The sequence below is a fragment of the Vanacampus margaritifer genome, chromosome 3, assembly GCF_051991255.1.
Source record: "Vanacampus margaritifer isolate UIUO_Vmar chromosome 3, RoL_Vmar_1.0, whole genome shotgun sequence".
NCBI lineage: Eukaryota > Metazoa > Chordata > Actinopteri > Syngnathiformes > Syngnathidae > Vanacampus > Vanacampus margaritifer.
In genome coordinates this window covers 28,395,856-28,404,006 of record NC_135434.1, presented here as the reverse complement: position 1 = coordinate 28,404,006, position 8,151 = coordinate 28,395,856, and the positions used below count along the sequence as shown (strand labels likewise).

Genomic DNA, 8,151 nt, shown 5'->3' with positions numbered 1-8,151 from the left:
GCCTCAGCAGAGCACACCCTCTGTGGTCATTACAAAGACCTGGGGCTAATCAAACTGAGAATACAAACGCCTTTTTGTTGCCATTGGACACTGAATCAGAATCCTCTTAATTGGCCAAGTATGTAAAAATATGAGCAATTTTTCTCTGGTAGTTAGAGCCACTCTAGAATTAACGCAACAAGCAACCACAGCAAAAAGAACATTTAGGATGTAACACATAAATACAGAGTCATTAGGCAATGTAAGGATACTATTAGTGCGTTCGCAGCAAACAATGACAGCTATGAAAACTACGCAGAGGGCAAAATGAAGTGACCAGTAGTGCAGTAATTATGATGCAATGATAATTGTACAGATGCAGATAGTCAGCACACCATATTAAGTGATCAGTAGTGTAGTAATTATGAACATTATGAGCAACAACTGTGAAAATACTGCAGATTTCCAGAGCTCTTTAAAATATCTAGTGTTGTGGAATAGTGATAAACAACAGTTATGCAAATATACAAAGTGCTGATGCTACAATAATAAATACGGTGCTGTCACATAGGGATGTGTAAAATTAACCCCCACCCACAAAAAATTGCATGTTTTTGTTTGATAGTTTTAGTTTGTATAAGTTCAAGGTTATTTTAGATAACAAAAACTGACGAAAAAACTAAAAATAACCCAAAAAACAATTTTGTTAACGGAAAAAATAAAAACGAAAATGCTTTTAAAAAAACAAACTAACTGAAACGGCATATCATGTTTACAAGAACTAAAAGTTATATACTTATATAATAATTATAGCGAAAATGTCCTTTGTTTTATCCATCCATCTATCCATTTTCTTAACCGCTTGTCCTCACAAGGGTCACGGGGGGCGCTGGAGCCTATCCCAGCTGGTTTCGGGCAGTAGGCGGGGTACACCCTGAACTGGTTGCCAGCCAATCGCAGGGCACACAGAAACGAACAACCATCCACACTCACAATCACACCTATGGGCAATTTGGAGTGTTCAATTAACCTGCCATGCATGTCTTTGAAATGTGAGTGGAAGCACCCGGAGAAAACCCACGCAAGTGCACTGGGAGGCGGACTTGCTAACCAGTCAGCCACTATGCCGCCTCCTTTGTTTTAGTCTTTGGTAATTTATTTAATGCATGAGCCTTTGGGGATAAGTATATAAATTTCGATATTACCTGGAATAAGGGCGTTTGAAAGTGTGTCACAGAAGAGACGTAATCTAGCAGCAGCCAATAGAAAAGCACCTTTCGATGACGTAGCTCCTAGGCTTGACTTTTTTCTCCAAAGGGTCGGCTAGCCTTCTTTTTCCATTTAATGTAGCCAAAATTCGACATTAGGTAAGAAATGCGTTACTTTTCTAATTTCCCCATGGTGTTTTTTAAAGTGAAGTTTTTTTTAAATAACTAAAACTAGTCAAATTTAACAGAACCACCCTGAAAACTAATTAAAACTAACTAAAATTTAAAAAACAAAACTCAAAACGAAATAAAAACTAACCAAAATGAAAATTCCAAAATTAATAACCTTGGTATTGTTCTATTTTGTCCCTCCTAACTGCAAGGGGCGGTGCTGAAACAGCACGGAAATCTGCCACGTGCATGAGTCACTTGAAAAAGAAGTCATAAAAGGACATTTCCAGGGTTCCGGCTGACGAGATCCTCATGTATAAAAGCGGATCTTAACCGGAACCCAGCCTCTTTGACCTTCTAGCGCGCTCACTCTCGGCATTTACCGCCGTTCTTCGTCGCCGTCACCGTCCTGTGATCTTGTGGATCGGGGCAGCGAGGTTCCCCGCCCCCCTTGGCTGCGACGGCTAGTATTTTTTGACTTATGAAATATATGTACGGACGTTGGAGATCACCTTCCATCTTTCCATGATCTTCGCGTCTCATCGTTGAGTGCGGCTTCAAGTTTGTGAGTACGTATGGTGTTGCCATCTTGCCTACGGTTGCTTTGACTTGTTTTAAATACAACTAGCTAGTGGTTGTACGGTTATTTTGTGACCCTTTCCTAGCTTGTATTGCCTCGCAACTTATGCGTTTCCGTCCGTGGGTCACCAGCCGCCTTGATGTTGTTTGATGGCTTTGATATTGTCTGTCATGACTTTTGCTAGTTTATGACAACACTAACGACCACTTACATGTTGCTGTGAGCACTTGTGGGTTTGTTTGTTCCGTTGGTGAAGAGGCCGGTTTTCGCCTTCTCTCCCACACAAAGATAGCAGCAGCCTGTTTACTTGCGCACACTCATTGCACGTCGATTGGTGACTGTTATGGACAACGACGCTCGCTCTTGACTGTCGCGCAGTAGCGACCGCTGCCCAGGGGCGGTCATCGTCGGCGTCTCCACCCGGAAGTGGTGAGCGCCATTTGGAGTCGCTTTGAAAAGGTGACAGTAGATCTTTTTGCCTTCGAGGAGTTCACTCCCTCTGTCCTCTGGTATTCCCTGAAGGAACAGAGCAGCCCGCTAGGCCAGGATGCTCTGGCACACCCCAGGCCAAGGGGCCTGCTGTATGCTTTCCCACCTCTCCCCCTCATTGATCTGACCCTTCAGACGGTCCTTCTGGAGGTTCACATATTTGGTCAGCCCAGACTTGGTTCCCTCTCCTCAGCAGTCTCTGCTCCTCCGAACTGTGGATCCTGCCCAGTCGGTTGGATCTACTGTCCCAACAGCGGGGTCGGATTTGGAATCCCGATCCCCGCCGGCTCCATCTGTGTGTCTGCCACGTGCATGAGTCACTTGAAAAATAAGTCATAAAAGGACATTTCCAGGGTTCCGGCTGACGAGATCCTCATGTATAAAAGCGGATCTTAACCGGAACCCAGCCTCTTTGACCTTCGAGCGCGGTCACTCTCGGCATTTACCTTGGTGGACAGGGCAAGTGCTGTTAACTGATCACCACCTGGTGGTGCGTTGGCTCCGATGGTGGGGGAAGATGCCAATCCGACATGGCAGACCCAAACATTGTGCTGGTTTGCTGGGAACATCTGGCAGAGTCCCCTGTCAGAAAAAGTTTCAACTCTAGGGCTGAAACGTTTCATCGAGTAAATTGAGTACCTTCAGTATGAAAAATCCTCAAGGGCTTTTTCCTGCCTCGAGTACTCGTTTATTTAAGTCTCTAGTGGACGCACGGGCTCCTTTTAATTTAACACAATGCACACATAACCGGCGCTGCAACTTCGGCTCCCGGTGCGAATGGCTATGTTCTGTGCACACTAGGCACATAGCTGCTTAAAGTTGCGTTGATCACGTGTTTGGGATCATATGACCATTCACGATGGCGACCTCCGAGCCGAAGAGATATGTTTTACTACTATGCTGAAAAAGAGGATGACTGAGGACTGCTTCTCATGAAATACAGTGTAAGCCCTACATTAGAGCTTCTGTAATGTACTAACCCACCAAGCATTTTTCGGTCTTAAAGACGTCTAAATGGTACTTAGACATCTAGGCTAAACGGTCTACAACTGGTCTAAAAATGAACGTTTTTTTTGGACGTCTAAGCGTAGATAGACGTCTAATAGACCCCTCGTCTATTCTTTGATGTTTAAATAACCGCTAATAAATATTGATTTATAGAAGTCTAAATATAGACATTTTCTAGATGTTTATTTTTATACCAATTTTATAACAATTGTATACGGTTTAAATAACTGCTAATAGACGTCTATTTAAAGACATCTAAATTTAGATGTTTGCTATATGTTCACTTTTATACCAAATTTTAACTCCATTAGATGTTGTATAGATGTCTGTTAAATGTGTATTACAACAAACCAATATTAAAGGAAATTAAAGTTGTCAAAATTGAATGTTAAATAAGGTTGTCTAAACAAGGGACCAAATTTGACCTGTGATCCTTACCTTGATGTAGTTCCAGGATGACAATTCACATCACATGTTTTTGTAACTTTTAATTAGATTTCAGTAACACTAATGTCATGCTTATTTTACTACTGGATATAAATACATCTCATTATGTTGACATTGACTAAACTATCCTACTGAAATCTCAATCAATACATTGTTTTAAAAACATTATTCAACCATCACAAACATTTGAATGTGAAAACAATATATTTTAATTCTCACATTTTTAAACATATTGCAATAAAAATTTTTTTTTTAAAAACAATGTTACCAATATAATTTAAACATTTGTTTTGTTTTAAAATTGGGGTGGATAAGTGGCTCAAAGTCTAATACAAAATTACAGAAATAGTTTAAAAAAATATAAAAAAATCCAGACAATACCTGCCTGGGATGCATAAACTAAAACGCAGAAGAAAAAAAATACACCTATTTGTAATTTCCCAGGACATCACGTCTCCAGAGTTTTCATGGGCAACTGTCCACTCTCAGCTTTGATTTCTCCCAAGAGTTGAGGCTCTTTAACTCATCTCACTCAAGGATGGACATTAGGGTCTCCACAACGACCATCTGAAACTCTGAGAAAAACAGACATAAAAATGACAGAATAACTTTAATTACCGCAGATATTACCTTTAAAAAAAAAAAAAATACTATTATTAATATTAAATTAGTTGAATCCTTATAAGATACCTCCTTTCTGTTTTCCATCATGGCACAGTTGTACACCCTCTTCCTCTCTCTCTTGAAAAATGAAATAAATGTTAGTTGAACGTGTTAAATATTTTCCAATTACAACAAGTCTTTGCCTTATTACAAAAAGCATGTGGCATTCTGTGTGTGCTTTTGGATATGTTGTAGTTTGATTTGGTTGTACATATCAAGTAACTTTTTTTCAATAAAGGTATGGTCCAAAAGATTTGTTTTGGCCTGTCCGGAACATTTCTGGGTGGCAATAAATGCAACGTCATTATTGAAGATTGCAATTACAATTTAGGCATTTCACATATGCTTTTAATTGACGGGATTAACATATGTGTATTCAAACAACCAATAAAATATCAATATGCAAAAATAGCACAAGGTGGTTGTGATTACTTCTATAATCCAGATTACTGTGATTCAATCTGTACCTTGTGGAGTCCGGACAGTTTTTGAGACAGATGCTCTTTTACTCTGGGGGTTTTGAAATATGTACAATACTTGACAAGTCACCAGTTGCCACTGTTGAACTCATTATACAACACATTAAAAAACAAACAGAAACAAAAACGGTCAAATTACACATCTAAATTTATTTCTTTTTTTCCTTATTTTTTTGGAGCGAGAGGTCAGTATTGTTCATTCGGTAATCTTACCGATTCAACATGTCATCGTCATTGCTCTCTCTTATCTTTTTTTTCTCTTTTACTTTTTTTTGTATGTGCGTGTGTGTGCATATGTGCGCGCGTGTGAGTTTTTCACCAACCCCAGAAGCATCTAAATTCCAACAGAGCAAGAGCAAGCACAACCCACGGGGTCCCCCAGGCCGCGGCAGCGCCAAGGTACAACCCCCGGGCCCCGCAGGTTCCACCGGCCGGAGAGTAAACCCAGGAGCCAGGAGCGCCCCTCACCCCAACATGGCCCGCGCCCCAAGCCCAACGCAGCAGAGCGGGGCACGGCAGGCCCATCAGGCACCCCAACGGCCCACAGCCCCCGCTCCTCCCACGATCCCCCACTAGCCCGCCACCCACAACCGCCACAGCACCATGATTGCTGGAGACTTAACTGCAAGCTAAGCTAGTGGATGGTCACGGATGAAAACAATTAAATAAACAAGCATTGCAGGACTAAACATTTCATAGAGTTATAAAGACTCGCTAATGACAGTCCAGCACATTCTCGTACACCCAATGATCCAGTTGTGCAGTTATTTATTTACTTTATTTTGTCAATAGACATTATTCAATGTATTTATTTCAATCATCCGGATGTGGTCTAAGGAGTGTTGAAATAAAAACTTAGATGTCCAACTCATGTTTTTATTCTTTTTTTTCTTGAGAGCTCAGTATTGTTCATTCTGTAATTTTACTGATTTGACATGTCATCATCATTGCTCTCTTTTTTTCTCTCCTCTCCCCTCCCCTTTCCTCCCCCTTGCTGCCTCTCCCTCCTCGCCTCTCCCCGCCCGTCCTCCGGCTCCCTGTCCCCTCTCCCTCGTCACCCTTCCTCCTCCTCTCCCCCTCTCTCTGCGGCCCTGCCGCCACCCCTTGCCCTTCTTGTCATCTCCTTCCCCCATCCTTTCCCCCTCCCCTGTCCGCCTTCCTCCCCCTCCCTTGGGCCGGGGGCTCCATCCATGGCCCGGGGCTCCGGGTGGGTGGCGGTGGTGTGCCTACCCCGCTCCGGTGGGCCTCCTGGCACCTCGGGCGGGCCCCAGTATCCGGGGGGGTGACCCTTATCGCCCCGCCAGGCTGGTCCCATATGCCGCCAGGGTGCCGGTGGGTGGGTGGGGGATTGGTGAGTGGGTGCGCCTCCTGCCCCCGCCCGGTTGGGAGGGGCCCCGCTGGTCGTTCCTCTCAACTCACTGCACTAGTTTTGCACAATACACTTTGTTTATAGACACATAGGGCACATAGCACACTTTGGGGGGTCATTAGGGCGGAGACACCGCCTTCGCCCTACAACTCCCCTCCAATTTTATTGCACCACACAACTGGTGTGGGGGGGTCGGGGTGTGGCACACTGCAGTATAAAGCAGTCCCCCATCCGTGTCCCCGCCACGCCACCGTGCCCCCCCTATTTTTTTTTTTTTAATGCACCACATACACTCACTGACCGGTTTGGGAGGCAGGTGGATCGGAGCGGGGGGATATAATTTCCCTCTGCTCCATCTCACCTGCTCCCAATTTTAATGCAACACACACACACTTGTATATACACTGGGTGGGGTCACATTCACGGTGTAGGGGTAGAGTTTATCAGTCGAAGTAACAGGATTAGCTTTCACCAAGAACGCTGGCGTGACGACCGGGGCCTTTCCCCGCTGGGCCTGGGGTTCGGGGGTGCCGCCCATCCCCCGTTGTTCCTTCCCACCACGCGGCTGGATGTGGTGTGGGCGCTCCGCTGTCCGGCCCCTCTCCGGCACCGATGCCTGGGTGCAGGGGGTCCCCGCGGTTTGGGGGTCGGGGTCTGGGGGGCTGGCGGTTGGTGGGGGAGGGTTCGGGGGGGGGGGGGGGTCAGTGGGCCAGTGGGGTGTCTAGCGGGCCTGCCGTGCCCTGTCCTGCTGTGTTGGGTTGGGGATCGCGGGCCGTGTTGGGGTGGGGGGCGCTACTGGCTCCTGGGTTTGCTCTCCGGCCAGTGGCCACTGCGGGCCCGGGGGTTGTCCCTTGGCGCTGTTCTGGGCTGGGGGGCCCTGGAGGGTTGTGCTTGCTCTGTCCTGATGAGGGTTGACGGCTCCCCTCTTTGGTGGAGGTTTTCATGCATGCCAGATCCACCACACCAGCATCTCTCGAAATTTAAACACAATCTGCTTCTTCCTCTGGTCGTTGAATCGGTGGAGGCTGATTTCTGTCGATCTCACTCTGTTCATCTATCTTTCCTTCCTTTCCTCAGTATCTCCTTTGGTCTCTTGAGGTCTCCCTAATTTGTTGGAATTTTGATGTTTTTGGGGTTAGTGAAAGACTGATGGTAGTAGGTAATGTCTGGTGGATTTCACTTTCCTTTCTTTTCTTTGATCCTTCCTCGGGTCTCCTGACAACCACACAACTCTAGCTGGATTCTGAAGTATTCGGTTAAAATGAATGGTATGGGATTTTTAATAGGTTTTAGGTAAACTAATAAGTACACACTTACACGCACGCACACATGCACACACACATACACACGCACATGCACATACTCACACACATGGAAAATAATTATATATTTTTTTAAGTCTAAATCAAGTCTAAATATAAACTACACTGTACATTCATAAGTGTTTAAAACATAGTAATCCAACATTTTGCCATCATTTATACAACCTACAGTTAATTAATTAATTTATTTAATATTTACTTGATTAATTGTGTCGTCTAGATTCGGGCTAAAACATAGACCAAATATAGATGGGTTAATTTTGGTCTAAACTTAGACAAGGCGTCTAATAGACGTCTATGGTTTAGTAGGAAAATAGCGCGATGCTATATTTGGTGTATGAAGAGTGCATGTGCCATGGATAGTAGCAGCGAGCGGTGCTACACACAGAGCCGATGGTGCCTGAGCACCGAAATTATCAATCAAATATCTAAGAAT

The 8,151-nt window shown here is 44.5% G+C and overlaps 1 long non-coding RNA gene across 2 annotated transcripts; it reads left to right on the top strand.

The window, feature by feature from the left end:
* The first annotated feature begins 1,366 nt into the window (after positions 1 to 1,366).
* LOC144048332 (uncharacterized) lies at positions 1,367 to 5,891 on the top strand. Of its 2 annotated transcripts, none has more exons than XR_013293321.1 (2): positions 1,367 to 1,923; positions 5,353 to 5,891. It is a non-coding gene; the product is annotated as an uncharacterized LOC144048332 (long non-coding RNA). The 2 variants fall into 2 exon arrangements; XR_013293320.1 differs by having other exon boundaries at positions 1,367 to 1,927.
* The last annotated feature ends 2,260 nt before the right edge of the window (positions 5,892 to 8,151 follow it).